The following is a 23,583-nucleotide window of genomic DNA, read 5'->3' as shown; positions in this document are numbered from 1 at the left end:
CAGTGGCAGATCTAGGCATGGCCGGGGGGCCCAGTTATTTCATTGACAAAATAATTTAAGCTATTATTTATATATTTTTGAAAGTTTATACATACATTTCATAGTCTGGGTACTGGCTGACACCGCCAGTTTTTACCTTCTAGATCCACCAATGTTGATAATCGCAAATTAGCAATTTACTGATGATATCGTTGATGTAAGTGCCTGCTGAACAAGACAAATATGTGAAAATAAGTGAAAACAAAAAAGGGCAATTAGAAAGGAAATATGACAATATTCAGTAAGATTTGCGTAAACGCAAAATTTTCAATTACTTACCAATATGCAGGATAGATTAAAATTAATTCTTACATTATTTCGGTTGCGTTGTAATTCACTGATTTTTGTACATGTTTACAGAATGAGGATAATAGTTCTTTTTCGTATCTTTGCTAGATTCCAAGCTACCTATCGCGGAAAGCATAAAAATTTGTTAAGAGTGGTTCAAAAAATAAATTTAAATTTTGCGTTTTTTGAACAACTTTTTACAGAATTTGTTGTTTCGTTTTTTTTTTTTTTTTTGAATGATCTAACCTCTATCGCATCTTTAAATTTTTCATAATTTATTTTGTAATATAAGTGCTGTGAAGAGAGCTTCTCGGTATATAGGATAATAAGCAGAAAGCAAGCAATCCTAAAACGAAATTACGAAAAGCATTACAAGATGGACGAAGTGCGGTAGAGTAGTGAGTGATGAAGTTCGTTGTTTGCAAATGTGATATGAAGGTTAAGACCAGTGGCAGAGGATAGAGGTTCGTAATTATACTGTTGCTTTTGTAATTTAGCTCATATGTCAAGATGCGAACTATAAATATGGAACGAAAGTATGATCATACAAGTGACATTTGATGAATTTCTTTGTTGCTATAGATTTTTTTTTCTTTTCGGATTCTGATTCCATGGGTATCGAACATAGTCTCATTTGTCATTATTTTTTTTATTATAATACCATGCTAAAGAGTAGGGACAAGATGATGAGCAACAGATTTAATGAAAATACGAAACGTCATTCATTGTGAGCGCTATGAGTATCTATGTTCGGAGAACAGCTGACGTGTTCCTAAGTAGCCTTGAAATAGAGATGTTAGGTGGCAGATGCAAATAGTTTCTCGAAAACTTGTGTATTGAGCTACATTAAGGCTTGCGTTTACCCCGTATTCTGCATTTTAAAACACATCTCGGGTTAAGTTACTTATTGCTGGATTTTAAATACAAGCATAAGAATGCCATTATCTTTGATGATTGTAACACTTTCTTTGATGTTGTGTTGGTTTCGACTTCAAGTATTGGAAGATTATAGCTATGATTAAATTAAAAGATTATAAGTATCATCAAGTTACTGTTCCATAATTGCAACATTGTATATTTACACGTGCCCCTTCATAGGAAAATGTGTTTTAGTGCAAGGCGATTCTATATTTTCAGTGTTAAAAATGTATACTTTCTTCACAGTTGCATTTACGCAAAAATAATTCCAATGTAGTGATCATCATTACAAACAAAAGTTAAAAGAATGAAGGGCCTATGTTTAGCAGAAGGGGTCCAGCTTTTTTCTCTAAAAAATGTTACTATTTTGGTAATTTCTGCTCACACTCGGTTAGTTTACGGTAGAGTTGGTTAGTTTTAGTTAGGTTAGGCTAGTTTAGGTTACGTTAGGTTAGGCTAGTTTAGGTTACGTTAGGTTAGTTTAGTTTATGTTATATTAGTGTAGGAGTCCCGCATAATTTTCCAAAAAATGACAGAATTTCGCTTATTTCTACTAATACTACGTTAGTTTAGGTTAGTTCAGGTTAGCTTACGTTAGTTTACGTTAGGTTAGGTTAGCTTAGATTTGGTTACGTTATGTTACGTCTAAGTACTTGCATCAGTCATTTCTCCTGTAAATTTTGTGTTTTTTACGTGCTTCTGGACCCCTTGTACTAAACATACTCCGAATGAAGAAATCAAATAATAAAAAGAAGAAAACGCCGAGATTAGGAATACTACGTAACCCATAAAATTACCCAATAATGCTTTTGGAAGAAAAAAATCCGGGTAACAATTTACTGAACGGATCTATATATTTGTAAAATTTAGGAACAACTTTGTAATAACATTTTAAGAGACCAGTGTGTAAGTATTGAGATATGTTGTGTTCTTATCTGTGGTACATGTATCTACGAAGAGTTAGATTAATAAAAGTCTAACCTATAAAGCGCGGATTCGTCCATAAAGTAGGCTAGATATGAATTACGATATTCAAAGTGAAATGAAGTGAAGCATGTGAAGTCAGTGTGCTAACTTATGACGTGCAACCATAGAAATGTCCGACAGTTAAGTGATCCATATGTTTGTGGTGCTAGTATAATCTTGGCTTACCACGTTTTGGAAGATTTACAGGTGAAATTCAACACTGCATAAAAATATATGTTTATAAGGAACAAGTCTTTGCAGGCGACAGAATTAAATACAAAGTACTACAGCTGTATTTTAGGTTTACAAGTATAGGGGTACTAGTGTAAAATCGTTATAAGTGCTTTATGACAGATAAAATAAGTAAGTGTATATAAAGATGACACTGTTCGGTGTTATTTTCTGTCGGCGATATATTTCTGCACAGTGTAAAGAACCTGTATTTTATGTTTATAAGAAGAGCGTTACTGGTATGAAACAATGACAAGTGCTATTGAAACTCGCATCATTGCCAAAGTCCACTTCTTGTTACTATCCTCACTTACGCGCATACCCACCATTGCTGACGTGCCAGCTCCCATCGGATGCACCCCACACTATTGCGCGTGCCCTACCCAGCTTCGTCCTATCCTGACTCTGCTAGAGAGCGTTCATGATCTTTAGTAACCACCTGCCACAGGTTAATTTGAATTTTTTGCACGTCAGTTTCATGACACATACGTAAGCCATATTTTTACGCAACGTGAAAGAATTGTATATTTTCAACAATTAATTCTGGTTGCTCCATTGAATTTTATCTATGCCAAATGAGATTTCCATGTCGCCCAGCAGAAACCTTTTAGGGGACCACAAGTAGCAAATTGGTAAAGAAATGATAATTATTCAGAAATTCTTTCTAGTGGTGCGTCAAAAGTAAACCAGTACATATTTGTGAAATTTGCTTAAGTAATGTGTTATTTTGGAACACAAATGCAAACGTTAAAAACATGTCGGGATATTATCTATAACATTCTTAGTAACGTACAAATACTTAATTTAACTCGTAGGCATAAGGCAAGTGTGTTTATATGTCATATACACAATGTTTTCCACAAATGTTGTTTATGTGTACACGTACCGTCGATAACGCAGTTACTCCCTGCAGGCACGCTACTGCGCGGGCCCTTCTGCTCCGTTCCTGGCGTGACACAGGTAGATAGCATTCATTCTTTTTAGTGGCCACCTAGCTCAAGGCTCCTACATTGAATCTGCATAGAGAAAATTATATATTAAATGAATTTATGTATGAATCTGTATAGTAAATCAGAACCCTTTTGGTGCCTTATCAGTTATTTCTTAATGTTGGAGTTTCATTCCTGGTGCAGATTTATTTTAGAAGAGCGTAATCGTTATTGGTTTAAATATAGCGTCCGGACATATGTCATGAAAACGTTGATGCAAGAAACACTAACCAACTTGTAACAGGTGGCCGGTGAAAAGTATGAATTTCAACTTACCCGTGTAAGGGTAGGGCGAAGCTGGAGGTCCCGCTCGGGGATGCGTCCGTAGAGATTAATCATATCAGCAATGATGTGTATGGTGTGAACTAAGATAGTAGACAAACACTGCTTTGGTATGCTTTACTGTCGAACAGCTTTCGGATGCTTGTATGGTTGTGGGTCATGATTGAAAACATACTGTGTGATGTGATGCACATATTCAGTTCATCATGGTTTCCCTATGGACTGCCACGTGCTTAGTAGATATACTTTAGATTACGATTTCTAAAAATATTATCAGGGATGTCAGTGATACGATCACCGTATAATTTGATTACTTACATATTCCTCTTTTGAAATAACATTTGATGTTCCTCCTGTAAATTTTAATCTTGTTTAAGTAGACTGGAATGGCACCAAAAAAAATGTATTCTATTTCCTTGAGAAGTTATATTCAATTGGCATATTTAGGATTTAGTCACCTCCCACTTCCTACATGAATTTTTACTATTGTAGCGTATAAGGATAACTATTACATATGCTATTCTTCGCGTAAAATCGACTAGTAATTCTAGAAGTGTTCTTAATGTATTAGCGACTTACATTTTCACTAATATGTGATAGCACGAGAGGATTTGTTTCATAGAACATTAGGAAAAGTAGGAACGTAAGTCAGCGAAGGGATGCGAGAAGGAAAATGCTTCGCTATTCTTAATGTCCACCGGGCAGAAGTTCCTTTGCCATAAACTAGAATAAAAGCTTAATACATAAATATTTAACTTATTCGATGAAGATCCACTTTTGTTAGAAATTAAAATATCGCTAGAATATTTCTCCGAGACTGCTAAAGCTTCTTAAAATGGGCGGATTACACTCCACCCACTGGTTATGATTAATGTGAGTGGACATATCACTAACTCTTATACCACAGGCTAACATAAAAGGCAATAAAAAAGAGTGAGTAAGTACCGACGTCATGAATGAAAGAACCTGTGATTAATGCAGGTAGCGTAGTAAGCACATCGGCATGGTAAGCCGAAGAACGAGATTCGAATCTCGATTCAGTCGTGCATTTTACACGCTTCGTATATCATTAAATTCGATTGATGTGATATGAAATCAGTTGTGTCTTTAATTTTTTCGAGAGTAAGATTTTATTTCTTAGCTTTTGTCATACCTATTTGTAGTAGTTCGTGTAATTTGTAAAATAAATGTGTAGGCTTTTAGATTGTTTTTCGTCATCATATTTGTTCGGTTGTACCACTCGTGTTATTGATGACTTTTTAAAGCAAATCTTCACGATTGTATAACTCTTTCTTACTCTTATGTTTTTCATTTCATCCACGCGGATTTGAAATGAAATGAAATCTTTAGTTTTGCGTCCCACGAGTATGCCGGCTAGGCTAAAGAAGACGGTGATGATGAGAAATGACTGGAATGGTGGAATGAATGAAGTGGGAGGAAACGGGAGAACCCCGAGAAAACCTTTGTCCACCACAAAGTCCACACGGCACGAGCTGGGATCGAAGCAGAGACCCCAAACACCGGAGGTGAACGCTCTACCACTGAGCCACCGCACCCTCCACGCGGATTTGAATGGCAACGTAAGTGAACTGCACGACTTCATATGTAAATAGAAATTATGTGAGGACTGGATGGGAACGACTGTAGCAGTTCTTTCAGAATAATATTTGTTGCCCATGAGAGTGAAGAATGTCTTGTTCTATTAAAAAAAAAAAAAAAAAAAAAAAAAGTCCTAGGCTTCCATCGTTTAGGAATCTTAAATCATTCGATAGGGTTCTTATCCATAGGGCAGAACCGTAATTTAGCAGGTAGTGTACACGAGATTTTATGTAAAGGGAGTATTATTATCATCAGGTTTCGAAGAATTGGAATTAAGACGTTCCAATCATACAATACAATTTGCCACATAGACTTACTTGATTGATTGGTTTTTTTGAGTTTAACTTCCCGTTCGGCAGCCAAGCTATGCGAGACGTGGACCTACATGGACTTAATTCAATTTGGATGTAGGTAGGTGCCGCGCTGGCTCCATGGTAGAGCACCCGCCTTTGATTCGATTCCAACCCACGCCAAGTGAACTTGGTGGTAGGTAAACATCGTGTGCAGTTTTTTTTTCCTACCGTTTCTTCCTACTTTCTTCATTCCACCAGTTTATTCATTTTTATCACCACCGTCTCCTTTAGCCTCGGTGCATAGTCGTGGGACGTTAAAATAATAATAAAATTATTGATTGTTTTGAATCAGTGTTTTGGCATTAAATTATAATTACTGTTTCAAAAAAAAAAAAAAAAAAAATCAATTGGAAGAGTAATGTGTGCCGTTCTTGAAGGCACACTGCTCGCCTTACGTGATTTTGACTGTATACTTGACACGAGTTTTTCTTTCCAATTAGCATGCTTTATAGTTCGCAAGTCGAGATTACTCAAATCCTATGTATAGGAAAGGCATATCGATATTCACGATATTCGTGGTGGTAAAGAAATTAGTTATCTTCATTGCAGTGAGTGAACTTTATCTAAAAATTACAGAATTTCTGAGTATTCTATGATTAATTGGTTAGTAATTATCTTTGCTGTAGAAATGTATTTTATTAGATGTAAAATTAGTTCGATGAATAAATTTCTAATCACATGCTTATTTGCATGTATTTCAGTCTAACTTCACACCCATCCAAGTGTCACTGATTACTCTTAGAGATTTTAAACCGAGAAGTCTTATAAGTGTTTGTTTTGGATAAACTCAGCATGTTTTAATAAAGAAAACCGTACATCTGAATGTTAGAACTATAGGGAATTTGTGCTTACGGGCTAAACTCAGTCCTCTGAAGTCAGTCGACAAATGTTTGATATCACTAAACTCCCAAGTTTCAAAATTGTATTGTGTGTGTAAACAGTAGAATTAATTCTTTGTCACCTGAGACCTAGAGTTAAAGAAATTCAGAGGAAGTTCAAGGGGAATTTCTGTACTCATAAATAAAAATTTTGAATTCATTATGTGCTGAAGCAGTGATATTTACGCTTACATTACCCATACGCTGATGTTTTATCAATACTTTTATTTCACATTTACTAAGAGGCTGGATTTCGATAATAATCCTAAAAGAAAGATGCACTGTAATCAGATTTTACAAGTCAATCCCGAAAGGCAAGATATCCAATTCCATAGCCTTTTTTAAAAAATGAAGGAAAAATTTCTTCTTCACCTCCTTTCCCCTCAAAGGGTTCACATTCATCGAAAAAATGAAATGAAATTTCTTTAGTTTAACGTCCCATGATTATGCTCTTTATGCTAGAGGAGACAGATGATTAATGAAAATGCAGGATTGTAAAATTAATTTTTGAGCTGTTACTGGGATTTCAACCCAGAACCATGTACAGCAAAGGTACATGCGTTAGCTAATAGAGCAACGGAGAGAACTTCCACAATTCTCGAGTGGAAATGTGTCGGAATTCTTATTTGGCTGAAACTCCAAAAAAAATTTGTTTGTGAACCGATAAACATACACTTAAAACAAACACAAGCATCGTGAGCCTTAACCTAGATTTAAACTTACAGTTACAAAGTATTGCGCGAGTTTCTAAGCTATCAACCCTAAATTAATCTTTTAGTCATTGACATCGTCATTCCTGCGTTTTACAGATTGTTCCTGTTTTATAATGAAATCGAATAAAATGTAATCAGGTTTTATACAATCGGCTTAATATATGATAGAAGCTCACTTATGTGCTGTGTTGTTCTTAAATTGTTTATTTTCATGCATATGTCATTATTCACAATACATCACCATTCCTGCATTCAATAACAACTATATAATTTATGGCGTTCTTTATTAAGTGCAAACATATTAAGCTACTTATAACGTGTAAACTGTAACTTTTAAAAATCGTTGGATACACTGCAGAGTGACGCTTCCCTGTCCCACCACGCTTACCAAGAAAGTAATGTAAACACAACACCAGCGCCCTCCACCAGAAACCGCACTGCTATCCTAGTGAGGTAATTAAAGTGTGAAACATCATCATCAAAAATAAACGAAATGCAACTTAGCAGCAATCCGAGAACACTGTACCTTCAGGAGATGTTTTCCGTGTAGCGCGAGAAACGAGACTGACAGATTTTCGGAGGTGCGGGTTTATGACCGGGACCAACCCTCACGTTCTATTGGCTGCTGAAATTGTCATATTTAAGTCAAGCTTAACGACTCGTTGCGACCATTGTATTATCGAGTTACTGAAAAGTGGCTTCTGACAGATAACTGCACATGTTGTAAACAAAACGAGAGGGAGGGTTATTCGCCAATCACAGCAGTATTCTTTCATGCTGTTGCTAGGCAACGAAGGGCACTGACCGCGCTGTTGCCAGTAGTTGAGTCGACTTGTTAAACGTCTTAAGTTTGTCCCCAGAGCTGCTGTCTCTGTTGCGGAACCTCTGGCAACAGCGTCTCGAATACTCGACGTGCTCTACCCAACTGTCAGAAGCCACCTTTCCTTACGCACACAGTAGTGGATGTGCAAAATGTGTTGAAATTCTTATAATGAGACGTGAAGATGAGTGAATTTCCCGTAAAGCAGTGCAGTCATGACATCGCCACTGACCTAAACATCCATCACCATACAATGTTAAATCATTTGGAGATAGCTGGCTACTAGAAGAAGCTCGACGTTTGCGTGCCACATGATCTGACTAAAAAACATTTACTTGGTCGAATTTCTATCTGTGATTCTCTACTAGGATGAAACAAACTCAAGTCATTCCTGAATCGCTTGATCGCGAATAATGAAAAATGGATAATTTACGACAACGATATGCGGAATAAATCGTAGTCAAAGCGAGGAGGAGCATTGCAGTTTATGACAAAGCCTACACTAACGCTCAGCAAAGTTACGCTGTGATTGGAAGGGGAGTATGCATGACGAGCTGCTGCTGCCGGGCAGAACAATAGACTCGGTTCTGTAGTGTCGACAGTTTGCGCGACTGTATAGTAGCCTCAGTCTAAAGACAGCCACTTGCTCACAAAGCGATGCCGCCCCCGTGTGCGGTTTCTTTTCATACTATCCTGTTTAGTTTTCCTGTCCCTTGAAAAGTAACTGACCAGCAATAAACTGAACACAACTGTTGCCAAATCTTTATCAATGATCCTTTTTCTTTGACACAACCTCCCCCTCCCCGTATACACACTGTTGGAAACATGGATGGAAGAGAAAAGGGGGCGAGAGAAAGGAAGGCACTACGTGTGGCAACGTTCAGCTTTTTCTTCTTTCAAAGGAACCACAAACTTTATAACGGCTTCATTGTGCTAAATTCAAAGTCTCCCGAGTGGCTATCGTCTGGACGCGCTTTCTATACCTAGCAAGTCCAAAGAACTCCCGAAACTGGTCAACAAAGGTTGTCGTATATCATACTGATAATGCGTGACCACGTTTTTCATGACGCCAGGAATTGAGGAAACTTTGGCAGGGAGATTTTAATATTTCCACCGTATAAACTAGACGTGGCACCTTCATACTATCATTTGTTCTAGTCTGTAGAACTCCGTGCATGGTAGTTTCAAAACGGTCTTGTGGAAACCGTAGGTCATTAAACAAAATGATGCATATGTGATTTCATAATATTTTCAAATCACAATAAGTGTATGGTTAATTGTACCTCCAGATGCTTAATACTTTCCAGAAAGGTGATATTTAGGCTGAAGCTTTCATATAGATTCCAAATATCCTCACTTTAACAGTTTAGTTGTGGTTTGAGAAATAAGTCCTTATGGGTATTAAGTTAAAAAAAAAAAAATAAATAAATAAGCGGTTCCTCTGCAGTGTTAACAATTATGCAGAAACTCGCTTATTTCTGAGATATATAATCAACCTTTTCTTTCTAATTTACAGAGTGGCCCAAAAGTATGTATACAGCCCTGCATTGATCAAGTATAACATTCTAGTGTATCAAGATGAGATTATTTCATTCGGTCTGTTCCAAGCTTTTGGTATAAGTGAAAAGAAATTAAGAACACATAAGAACGAAACTAAGTCAATACCTGTATGAATAACAATAAGGAAATGATATAAAATGCCAGGAGCCAATCAGTACGGGACTCTGTAGGAGCCTACCTACTTTTGGACCACTCTGTATTTTAATTCTCTCTCTAGTGCAGTGAGTTCAGTCCACAAGGAATCTAATTTTGAAGTCTCTGTTGAGAAAAATCGAAAGGCATCGTTGAGAAGTTTATCGTGAAACGTATCATTCCACATACACAAACACACATACCCCTCTGTCTTCTGTTATTCTCAGCTGATTCCATCCTCAAATAATAAGTCCTAGTGGTAAACCTCAATGAAGACACTTGTCAGAGAATAGGTTGTTTATTTAATGAGATGAGTTTTTTTCATACGATTTTCGACAAATTTTACTACAAAGGTAGAAAATTATGTCAAAAATATCTTCACGTCATAATTAAAAGCTCGCGAATTCGGCTTCATCTAGTTCGGAAATTGCTTTTAAAAACTCTTCTTGAGGGTTTTATATATATATATATATATATATATATATATATATATATATATATATATATATATATATATATATATATATACTCAAAAATTACTTAGTTTTCAAGTTTGTCATAACACGACGTATAAAATTGACCTGTCGATGGATCAGTAGCAATTTTTCATTAGTAAAATTCAGTGTCGTTTCTTACTGCAAATCTTCATCAGCAGAATATGAACTGAATTCTACACAAATTTGCGGAATAAAAAGAGTTCAGACTCATCATCTATCTGTTCTATTCGTAAATGCTATTTTTGATTGGACGTCCGATAAGCTTCGTGCAGAATTAAATGAACTGCGAGCGACTATTTTAAGTAAATCTTTCAGGTTAACCTTCAGTGTATTTGTTTGTGTGGTGACGTATTCCTAGCAGCAAAGATAGCTTTCTTTTAATATTAGTATATTTCTTTATCTTTGTTTTGTAAACGTACTTTATTTTTCATTTTATTGCTCTTTTTATGTATTTTTCAGAAATATTTGTTATTATAATGTAATTTCTTTCCGTACTTTTTGTTTTACGGATAATTAAATGTCTAGATTGTTTTAATATACATTGCAGTCGTAATGTTTCTGATCTTTAAATAATTCCAACTATTGGTTTAAGGTCAGTTGAATGAATTATTATTACGCTTTCAAATTATACTATGCGTAAGTGTCGGAAGTGTTATGGGACATATTTGTCCGTCCGTCCGTCTGTCTACAGTTATCAGAGCAAAAACATTAAGAGATATCGAAAAGTAGTTTTTTTTTCTTTTTCAAACGATTCAGCGTCCCAAGACAATATATTACGACTATCCATAACACACTACCAAAACCGAAAGTGGTTCAGATTTACTATTAATTCTGGCTTCGATACTGATTTCCATAGAGCAAGAACTAAAGATATAGAGATTTTTTTTTTTTTTCAATCTAATCAGCTTCCGGAAAATAAACTGTGTCTTTCATTAATCCTCTATTCAGACCGGAAGTGACTCGAATTAACCATTTCTGATTTCAATATATTTCGCTGTAGAACAGAAACTCTAAAGGAATACCAAGTAAAGCTTTTTGATATGGATTCAGTGTCCGAGGAACAGGTTCTATCTTTGATCTTGTTACTTTGTTTGAACCAGTAATTACAGATTTGCTGCTTCAAATTTGAGTATTGAATGTGCATAGTTTGGAAATTTATCGTAGTTTCACACTGTGATAGTATATTCAATTATAAGTTATATACTATTTAGTAATAATGTAATAAAACGCACACGCTAATAATGTGAAATCATGTAGTAACTTCAATCTTTATTCATCTATTGAATTATCGGTTGCACACTGTGAATATTTTATTATTTCATAAATTTTATATGGACAGTTTTATATATTGTGTGCTTACTTGCTCCATTTTCAAAAACATGAAATAAAACACTTCATGGTAAAATATTGTGAAAGGTTTGTTGACACAGCAGATTAAATATATGCGTGGTAAAATGTTAGGAAATGTAGTCGATGTAAATTGTCTCAATTGGCTCTTTGTACAAGTACTGCAGATAAAGTTTTGGCAATGTCTGAGAAATAATGATTCCGGTGGCAAATATTTGTAATAGTGTAATGATAAATCAGTAAATCAACTGCAAACGATGCTGAGAATTACTGACACTCCGTTTAGTTGGACAATTTGCAGTAGGTTTTACGTTTTAAATCAACAAAATTCGCACCGTTAGAAGGTATGTAAAAAGACTACGATAACACTTGTTTCGGCGTATTATTTTATTCAAAAGCCGACCGAAGGGGGGGGGGGCGGTAGCTCAGTGGTAGAGAGTTGTCTTCTGGTGCATCTGGTCCTTGGTTCGATTCCAGCTCGCGCCAAGTGAACTTTGTGGTGGACAAATACAGTGTGCGTGGGTTTTCTCGGAGTTCTCTCGTTTCCTCTCACTTCATTCCACCATTTCGATCGTTTCTCATCACCACCACCTTCATAGTCGGCATAACCGTGGAACGTAACTCTTAAAGATTCCATTTCAAAAGCCGACCATAATGTCAATGAGTTGTGATAGTAAAGTACCCAGAAGTTTTTCTTTGATGCTCAAAATTTGTTTTGTCAGTAAGCATGGAAATATTAAAAATGATTGTCTAAAATATCATCGATTTCTTTTTTAAATATTTATTTGAAGATTTTCTAGATACCGAAATCTGTAGGGTTTTCTTTAAATAACAATAATTCACACCAATAAATATACAGTAAGAATACCGCTGTTGCCCATACAGTATTTCTCAATAAATGTAATGTTTGTTCGCCCAGAACAGGGTCAAACATGTACAGGAAATAATAATAATAATAATAATAATAATAATAATAATAATAATAATAATAATAAAATAACGCGGCGTAGATGAACACTTAACATCCTCGCATAGCAGAGATTGCACTAATGATATGACAGTTTTGCTTTCTGTAAGGAGAATTAATAAAGTACTAGCTGAACCTGCGCTCTCTACAGCGCATCATTCGCATATGAGCATAAATCTCCTTCTCATTCCTCGCAATATCTGTACATGTCCCTTTACAGACACAAGTGAAAGACGTCTTGATAAAAAAAAAAAAAATCGGCAAGGGGTATCTTAAAGGGGAGATTTTTTCGATTATTTTTTGCAAGATTTGAGCCTACTTCCGGTTGGAGTTTCTAATTCATGTATGACTAGTGTTTTCTTTCTTCTTGCATGGAGTATGTAATAAGCAAATACATTACATATACGATTAATTATAGTGTCAGGTATATATGGTGTTCATTCGGCAAAACATTCAAGAAGTAATGATTTATCTTAGACTGAAGAAATGGTTATCCTTCCTTTTTCATTATTATTTGGCCATGAAACAAACGCCTGAGACATATACAACCCAAATTTACAACTATGTGGTGTTGGAATGTATAATGCGTAGGATATTATGCTTTAGTTTTTTTTTAAATTTTAACACTTCCAGTGTCCCGTAAAAATGTAATAAAGAAGTAATGGTCATATTTTTTTAAATATTCAATTAGAGCTGTACAATCTACGCAAAATTTGGAATCGATCAGTGAAAACGTCATCTTTCTAGAGCCTATAGTTTCCGAGATCTCATTGTCGAAAGGATTGGCCACAAACATATAGTCTAAAAGAACTCCAAAGATGGCTGCACGATTCATTTACATTGATTTTAGAGAAAATTTACTAAAATACAAAGGCTTTGAACAATAATTTTAGAAACTTTATGAAAAAGATCTACTTAAATAATTTATTTAAAGTGCACACACTTAAAATATTTTGTCTCTGTTAAACGTGAAATCACATATAACCGTAAATGAAAGATTTGAAAGCCGAAGTTATAGGTTGGAGCTCAGGCGTTTTTAATTGCTATTGTAGCATTTTAATAGATAGATTAGACAATTTGAGGAAAAGCGACAGTTTGAGCGAAGAATATGGGATGAAAATAAACGATAGTTAGAAAGACAAAGATAGTGGTGATCGAAACGAAGCGTCGGTATCAAGTGTAGAAGTAGAAGGGTAGAAAATAAAATAAATGTTTAATTTTCGCATAACTGTGAAATATTAGTGAGGATATGAAGTTTGAACAGGAGATAGAAGCAAGGATAGGAATGGCAAAAGAAGCATTGAGGTGGAAGAAAAGTCTGTTTTGTAGGTCCTTGTAATAAGGAGTTGAGAAAAACTCATAAAATGTTTCGTTTGGAATGTTGTATTATATGGAGCAAAAACATGAACATTACGCAAAAGCGATGAAGAAAGACTACTAAATTTCGAAATGTAGATATGGAGAAGAATGGAGATAATTTACTGAGTCGGACGAGCAACGAGTGAGGAAATATTGGAAATGGTAGGGCAGAAAGGAATAATTTTAAGTATAATTAAAAAGAGGAAGAGAAACTGATTGAGCCATTGATTAAGAAGGAAACTGTATCATAAGGGATGGGAGGATGGAATGCATCAGGAAAAAGAGGGAGAGGACGAAAGAGGCCTCAGTTGGTATACGGTATTAAAACAGAAAATTCCTGCGTAAAGACGAAGTAGTAGCTGAAGACCCTGGTACTTATAAGTTTTTTTCAGATTGCAGTGGGTGACATACTAATAATAGCAGAATTCCTATGATGATAAAGATTGTACTTATATAGGACGAGACATACATTTTAAAGTAGTATCTTGATCACCATATTGCGTTCGATACTTCCCACCAGGAACCGAACCTAGGAATTTCGAGCATCAGTCATGTACAGTAGCCATTAGACTACGAAGAGATCAATGATTGCTTTGAATTGGCTGTATTCAGTCCAATGTAAACAAATAAATAAATATAAAAGGTGTGTCCTAAAAGTCGTGTAATATACATATTTTTTGCCGCGCTCCAACATGTCGCAGCACGTTCGGGCGTGTTGAGTTAGGTGGGCAGGACACTCAGTTTTTTAGCGCACCCTACGTCAGTCTGCTTCGAGCATCGGTGACATCAGGATGGCTGATTTAGCGTACCTCTGTTTTGAGACTACTACACGGCGGATACTTTGAAACAGCGTTGGTTGATGAAGTTCTGTACTAAACTCGACAAAAACGCTGCAGAAACTCATGAACTGCTGTAGAAAAAATGACGTCGCTGCTACCTGGCTGCTGCACCACGAGAATGCGCCCAGCCACACTTCTCTGCGCATTTGTGAGTCCAGTAGTAGTCGGGCACATCGTCCTTTTTCCCTTCTGTTTTTAATTCTAGGTATAATCTACGAAAGGTAATTTTATATGTTGCTATGTCAGTCACGTACTGACAACGAATGCTCGTGTATTTTAGAACAAACAGCGCGTTCACAAATCTTTGGAAGAAACATGGAGGTGTTATAATTTGAATGCACCTCCTATTTGTATCGCTTCATTAACAGGGGCGTACAAATGATATGTTTGCTCCCTGGAGGTGTATGCATACTCTCATCTGTGATATTTTTACATAATATTCTTTAGGACTATTTTTAATATAATATCCCAGTAAGGATCATGTTTGAGTTGTCTAATATTGCTGTTAATGGAACGATTAGGTTGGTAATAAGCATTGTACTTCTTCTAAGAGAAGATAACTTCAGTGACGAAGGTAGGCATTCTTCACAACTGTATCAACATATGTTAGCTGCATCGCTATGAACACAGTCAACCAAATACTATAAAAAATATCTTTATAATTCATTCACAGTTATATTGTCCCAGACTCTACATATTTATTACTATTTTGAATACAATAAGTTCTCGTGACTTGCAAACTACTAACAGAACTGCAGTAATTAATATTCATTCAAGTCACAAATGACGTTTCAACATGGAATCCAGGAAAACAAGTAATATCTAACATAAACAACAGGTTAGTATCATAAATCCGAGGCAGCATGTCCGATAACTGCAGTCATAAACATATCCTAACAACATTTTGTCATCATGATGGTTCGCAGCTATCATGCAGTAGGCCTACAGTCTTTCACTAACGTAAGCTCAATGTCTTGACGGAAGATTTACTACGAAACAATTTATATATTAATGTTGTCCCAGCATCGTGTTGAAAAGGAGAGGTGTTTGATTTAAGAGGTCGCGAACCAGGGTATAGAAAGCCAGGAATAACTGTGTTGCGAGCTGATGCACTAATAATATATCTCCCAGTCCAATTGCATTCTCACGAACAGTAGAGTATCGCAGTCTTCATGAGCCTATCCGAGCACTTGCTGCACTGAATCCAGTCTTCAACAAAGTCTTTTCTAAAAATGATGTATTTTCTTTTCTTCTTGGCTTTCGTTTTCCAAAATCGATGCATTTTTGTTTAGAACTGTCGCTGTTGCTTTTGTATTTTCTTCATCTTGATTTTGATTGTTCTTTGCTTTCTTGTTTCTTCAGATAATTTGACTCTAGCTGCCTTTTTTCGTCTCTATAATAATCATCTGCTTGATTGTCTTGAGGGATCCTTTGTAGGAGTTGTGAGTTTGATACTTTTATTACAGAGACTGGAAAAGTGTTTTCTAGCAAGGCTGCATTTGTAGCCTGTGATCCCACGGTGCCTTTTATTTCCTTATACTCAAGATTGATCGGGTTATATCCGATCAATTTTCAACATTATTTATCTTATGATAAGCTTGGCCGCCATTACCGATTGTGCTTTGCCATACCACCAGCATTATGGACAACCGCCGTACGTTGGAGCAGAGTCATACGATTTCCTTCCTGCAGGTTTCCTTTGGGCTAGTGAGGGTACGGGAGAGGCGATGCTTTAACTGGCGAAATGCGCAAACATGCATTGGGATGACGTTCATAGGTTTCTACAGGATAAATGTACAGTCAGAAATAATATTAAGTATAGGTTGGAGGTATAAGAAATGATAGCCGCAACCTATACTTAATATTGTTTTTGACTGTACAAGGTAACCAAAAAAAGTTCTTTCCGCTTTTGACGTCCCATTAATCGTGCACTCAGAGAGGATACGAAATGACACATGTCCCTGGAAATCGATCGGGTTAGTTTGTCCATCGACCTTCATTAACGCAGGCACGTTGCGCACGTACAGCAGTTGTAGCTCATCCAGTGTCGACGAGAAATGGAGGTAATGAAGCAGCTTGTTCGCATATGTTTGTTGTATGACTTTAAAGTAGACCTGTTAGCTGCCGCATCAAGTCGACGTATATGCCAGGCATTTGGAGAATGCCGCAAACAAACTCACCGCCAGGCCTTGGTTCAAGAAATTCCATTCGGGAGATGTGAGCCTTTCGGATTAACCTCGCAGTGGACGGCCACATGTGTTGAATGACGAGGCCCTGACAGCAGCCATCGAGGAGGACACTGTGATGAACTTACTGCACCTACATGGGATAGGGGTCATACAAATTAAGCAAGTAGGTACCCCACACATTATCGCCAGCCAACAAAGAAGAATGAGTGACAGCCTGATTGTTCTTGCAAACTGTGCACCTGACCACCCATCTTTGATCGCTTGCTCACTGGTGACGAAAAGTGGATCCTCTGACACTTCAAAGTGTACCAGACATTGGTTATCGCCATGTGATCTTGTTTCTCACGCCTCAAGACCATCTCCGTACCCACGAAAGGTTATACTCTGTGTATGATGAAATTGTCCGCAAGTGGTGCATTATAAGATCCTGGTCAGACTATCATAGTTGCCTCTACTCTCAGCAGTTGCAAATGATGCACTGTGCATTGTGGTAGAAGGAGCCAGCATTGCTGAATCACAAAGGTGTGGGTTCCTGCACAAGAATGCCAAATCATATGTGACAGAGGACCCGGCATACCTTTCAGCAATGTGGCTGAGATATACTGCCATGCGCCATATTCACTGGACCTGGCGCCAATAGATTACCACTTGTTTCATTTTTTGACAGTTGGAAATTTTTCAATTGCGGCAAGTAATTGTCAGTAATGGCAAAATTTGTAGTTTTTTTTTTTTTAAACCTACATGACATAACCGAGGTTTCTCAAATTAAAAATTACCAACATCCCTTTCCCCTAAATCGTTTTGCAAGACAAAATTTATAAGTTCAAAGCATGCTTTTGACTTCTTTACCGTAATAGACTTAACTATAACGATGTTCTCAACCTTATTTATTTGGTGCTCCCCTACGTAATCTCTACATACTTCATTGCCTCTTTCCTTCTCCCTCATTGGTTATATGTGCTTTTTGTCTGACCATTTCGATTTGTGATGTAGTATTGAATTTGTAAATCTTTAATAATAATAATAATAATAATAATAATAATAATAATAATAATAATAATAATAATAATAATATAATAATATGCCCTTGTTTGATAATATTATTTGGATAATTTTGGTTTGATAATAGGGATAGTTTTTTGAACCCATTTGTGATCATTTTATAAAGAATTGTAGTTTGTGTAAGTACAGGGTGAGGCAAAAAGATGTTATCATTAAAAGGAGGTTTACTCACTTGAAATTACAAGACAAGAATTTGGTTTCAAGGTTTTAATCTGGCATGCATGCCGCTCAGTGCACTTATTGAGTCACTGATACTTTTGATTGCATGGTCCTCTGGGCCATTTGTGCAGGGATAGCAGCGATAACCTGAGTGACGTGGTACTTCAGGTCTTCCAAGTTGCTGGGTTTGCTGGTATACTCATGATCCTTGACCATGTCTCACAACCAAGAACCACATGGCGGCAGGTCAGGGGAGCGTGTTGACCATGAGAAAGGACCACTTCTATTAATCTAACGTTTTCGAATGTGTCGTTCAGGTAATCCCGCATTTGCTCGCGATTCGTAGATCCTACCAATTGTCAGGCACGAAGACATCCCGTCTGGTCCAGGCCGTGAATTTCTCTTGTAAAATGCTTCAGGACTGAAAAACCTCCATCCAGTCAGTTATTTTCCTTCGTTCCTCAATGGAGTATCGGCACGCCATGATTTAATCTGCGAAACAAAAACAAAATTTAGTTTTCAATACCATACAAATCTTGAATAGAAATATGTGCTTTATTCATAATTTTAGAGTTTAGATCTATTTATGTTAGTAGCTTTCCTCGCCCCCCTTCGTTTGTTCACGATACCCTGGGAGATCAGGTTGAGAACCACTGATCTATTATAGTATTACACTTTATTATTTCGGGCGACGGTAGCAGAGAAGATAATGTGGTGTTTCTGAAAAAATCGAATTCAAGATTTCAGTGGAGATGGCTTTGGAAGATGGCAATTTTTTTTTTTTTTTTTTTTTCATGTTATGTTATTGGCCTCCGGGGATATGTATTCTCACCTGAAGCTATACCGTTGAGCATATCCGGACCAAATTTTAAACATAAGGCTTTACGAAGTTTCTGTAGTTTTCCTCCGTTTCTTTGAATTTTCTTGCTACTACCAAAGTTAAGGGTAGTTCATGGAAGTTTCGGTTTTTACGAAAGCTGCTGTAACGATTTTGTTTATATTTCATAAAATATTTCATTAAAATCCTTACAATATGGTGCAAGTAGTTTCACCTTAAAGATCTAGAAAGGGTACTTGACTCGTGGGGATGATTTTTTTTTTTTTTTCGAAAGATATCTTCAAAACTATTCAGACGGTTTTATTCATAGTGTCATGAATAAATATTTCAGAAATAGCCGTACGAAAGCCATGAGAGAGAATTGATCCCTGGAGGTGTTCTTTTTAACACTTAAAAAAAAAACTGTCAAGACGATTTACTCGTACATTCATAATACATATTTAGTTATCAACCTTATGATATGATGTAAACTAATTTTTCAAGAAAAAATAAATCCACGAAATGTAGTTTACTTTTGGTGGTAACTTTCTTGGGATGAAGTTTTCCCAAAACGTCTATTATAATTTTGTTCATTTCATAAATAAATGTTTCAGGAGTAAATACAGCATGATATAGATCTACGAGGGAGGATCATAAATTAAAGTTACAAGGCCGATATTTCTGGAGTTTCGTCCGTTATAGAGGAACGAGCAGTGCGCGGTAATTTTAATATATGGAGTTGGCAACTGTGCAGTTTCAGCCACGCGCCACATGAGGCGCTAGTTGTAGGTAAACAGAAATGGTGACTCTTTTAGAAATCTGGTCTGGCGAAGAAGTCCGCTCAGTTATTCGATTTCTGTGGGCGAAACATGTTACCGTGGCTGAAATTCACCGATAGTTGGTAGAGATTTACGGAGAGACTATAATGTCTCGTGAACTTGCAAAATGATATCGAAAGTCTGCGGCTGGTAGAGAAAACGTCACCGACGAGGACCGCAGTGGTCGACACAGCACGGCATCAACAGATCTGAACACGACTGGGACATCGTTGACAACCCTCCTTACAGCCCGGACCTCGCTCCAAGCGACTTCCACCTGTTCCCCCAGTTGAAGAAGTACATGCAAAAGAACGGTACTCCTTCAAGTAGGAGGCCGCGATTTTTACCAGGAGGGAATCTTCAAACCCATCCCACGATGCGACAACTGCCTCAACCGATATAGAGACTACTATTGGCTGTATTGGTTGTGGGGGGGGGCAAGCATTACTACGCGTATTTATACCCCTTAGAAAAAGTTGTTGTATTTCTTGGGCCCCCTCTTTCCATCTTTCTCTTACTCTATATGGGCCCACGGAGCCTGTAGACCCTCCCGCACGGCAAGATCTGCGGGTCTGTTAGTTACGCCTCTGTGCCCATTGCATACATGACAAGTTAATTAGGGGGACAATATTGATAATTTCAAAGCCATACCAATAAGCATTATTATTATTATTATTATTATTATTTGTGTCCCTAATAGTAATTTTTTAGTGAAATGGATCCACGACTCATTTTTGTTTTATTTACCTTTTGTGTGCTGTTGTCTTTATGTAATGTAGTGAACTTGTTTGATGCTTCATTTATAATTTCAAGTCCATATCGTATATGAAGTAAAGAAAATTTAGTCTTAAAATGGGCCCCCCTCGAACGGCAAAGAGCTTCCCTGTCCCCCCACAAGTTACGGCCCAGAGCGACGAGGTTTAATCTGGTGCCCCTTACTTTTTTATTCCGTCTTTTCGAAATTATTATTTCACTTTCTCATAGCATTATTGCATGTGTCGTGGCAATCAGTCTTGGGAAGTAACGTAACGTTTTTAAGTAACGTTTCCTAGTAACGCGTTACATTTTTTCCAAAGTAACTGTAACGCGTTACAAATTTTTAAGTAACATACCTAGTTTGCGTTACTTTTTTCGCGTTACATTTCGGATGAGTAACTACAATATATGTATTTTTTTCGGAAACAAATGTTTCTTTCCTGTAAGTAAATTTCTCAGAATTAAACAATCGAGCATGAATTACGTATGTCAGTGACCAACAGTCACCGACACACAGAGAAACAGATAAGTTCGTAGTGCCACTTGCTGTTTTTGGAAGATGAGGACAGCCTCAGGGATATCACGTGTACTGATTACAAGCACCTGGAAGATTTTGTCGTAAATTTTGACAGCTCCAAATCAATACATTCAGTGAGTGAACTAAGAGTGCAATGATACCGGTAGTCTATTTTACTTTGATTGTTGTTGTTTTTATAAAGATGGAGAACGAAAATATTTTAGCGTTCGAACATTTGAAAGAATACTTTTTTCTTAAGAGCTGAGGATGATGGTGGACAGAATTTAAAAGTAAAGTGTCTGAAGTGCCTCGGCGGAAATATTTATCAACAACTAGGGTACCATAGTTAACGACATACAGTAAGGGGTTAATATGAATAAACTGTTCTGATGAGCAGGCCTACTTTATTACTAGAAAATAGTTTGCTGATAGTATATAATATTGGAGTTCTTTCAGATCAGTTTGCTTATCCTAGAGTCCCGTTGATTATAGAGTTTGAAACTAGCTTTAAAAAGCATGCATCGATTTTAGAGTTACTGGCAAGTTTTGATTCACCCCCAGTTCATGTGTTCTCATTTTATTAGTTGTAGTGTAATATTTCTCTATATTCTGTATTTTTAATTTTACATAACATTGTTATTATTATATAATTAGTTTAGCAGAATAATAATAAGCAACCATTTTTTCTAATGCATAAGGATGAGCACGAGTCAAGATAAAACTCGACTCGACTCGAATTCAAGTCGAGTTTCGAGTCAAGTCAAAGGTAATATTCTCGAGTCGAGTTCCTAGCCGATTAAGTTTTTCGTGTCGGGTTTCGAGTCCAGTCGAGTTTGATAAATGGCTCGTTCGTTTTAACTCGTCTTGAAATCATGGCCTGATTACACTGGAAAGCGAAAGCCATAAGAAATGTAAGCTAAGCAATAATATGGAATACTTTTAGTGTTGCTCACGAGAGGGGACACTGCTCGCATCTCGTCTCGTCTCAATAGCGAGACCATAAGAGATTTTTTATAAGAAGCTCAGCTACGCTCGGCTCAACTGAGAAGATGGCTGGAGCCGGCTCGCTTGGGTGAACAATCGACTCGAGCTGGCTTGGTTGGGATGAGCCATCTGCTCGGTTCGGCTCAACTAAGCCGAGGGCTCTAGCCGAATCGGTTGGGTGAGCTGTTGGCTCGGCTCACTTCTCGATTCGGGTCGATAGTGAATGAGCTGTGAGCCGAGCTGCTCGAGTCGTTGACAATTCTAAACCCGGGCCGAGCAGTTTTGAAGATATTTGGCCAGTGCCCTATAAGTTTTAACAGTGTTTGGCTCGAGCTCGAATACTCAACCTAGACCCTCAACCCAAATTCAGAATATCGTGAACAATGTCCTTGACTCCTAGACTTCACGACTACCGAGGTTGGGATTTCAACTAGTTTTTTTTTTTTTTTTTTTTTTTTTTTTTTTTTTTTTTTTAGTATTCAAATACAAACCACCTATCTTTCATGTTTATATACAGTGTTGTTATAATAATAATAAGTTGTAGTAGTAGTAGTGTCATTGATAATACTTATATTGCCAATGTAATATACTTGAAGAGAGTACTTGTAACTACGCACCGGATTTGGCTCGACTCGACTCGAAACTCGACCCCAATTCGAGTCGAATTGGAGGAAATTTTTCGAGCCGAGTTCTCGGGTCAAGCTCAAAGATGTATGTTTCTTGTCGAATCGAGTTTCAAAGAAATCTCGCTCGTGCCCATCCCTACGAGTAACGCAGTATGGCATTTTATCAATGTTACAGTATATGAAAATGTTCATATAACAAGTAAAAAATTGTCCTTACATTTACATAAAGCGATTCAGAAGTGCAATAATAATAATAATAATAATAATAATAATAATAATAATAGCGGTAGTAATAGTAGTACGGAAAATTGAAGTAATAATTTTTTCACATATTTAAAGTTTCGGACCTAAAAGTAACGCGTTAGTATCGCGTTACTTTCGAAGTAAAGTAACAGTTACTTTTTTGGACCAATTAACGCGTTACATTTTAAGAGAAAGTAAAGTAACTTGTAACGCGTTACATTTTTACAGGTAACTTACCCAATACTCGTGGCAATCAACATCTTTTGAGATTAAGAACAAGACGTACGGTGACAATCTGGTTCGTCCTTTTAAGTGATATTTATTACAACTATAAATGATATGAGAAAAAAATGAAAGTAGCGAACAGAACACTGTAGCATAAAACACTTGACAGACCATAAAACAAAGACTTTTGCAAACAATGTAAATAACACGTGCGACTATCGACTGACATAAATTGCAGAGAAAACTACGTAAAATATAAGGAATGTTTGTCATGAAAAACTAAATACTGAATTTATGAAAATATCTAAGATTATTTTTTTCATTACTAGATTTACTTTTCCTTGTTATTGATATATGTTAAAAAAAAAAAAAAAGTCCTGAATAACATCAAGGCCCAGACCACATCGCTT

At 36.7% G+C, this 23,583-nt stretch overlaps 1 protein-coding gene across 2 annotated transcripts in view; it reads left to right on the top strand.

The window, feature by feature from the left end:
* The first annotated feature begins 637 nt into the window (after positions 1-637).
* Positions 638-23,583, top strand: part of LOC145660682 (uncharacterized) — a 154,400-nt gene continuing 131,454 nt past the window's right edge. For both annotated transcript variants that reach the window (XM_081726022.1, XM_081726021.1), the window contains exon 1: positions 638-791. The gene's annotated coding sequence lies outside the window, so the exon portion shown is untranslated. The remainder of the gene's footprint in view (positions 792-23,583) is intronic.

This window comes from Thermobia domestica, chromosome 9 (assembly GCF_964235325.1).
Source record: "Thermobia domestica chromosome 9, izTheDome1.hap1.1, whole genome shotgun sequence".
NCBI classification, from domain to species: Eukaryota; Metazoa; Arthropoda; class Insecta; order Zygentoma; family Lepismatidae; genus Thermobia; species Thermobia domestica.
The sequence above is the reverse complement of the archived record's forward strand: the minus strand, read 5'-3'. Positions and strand labels throughout refer to the sequence as shown.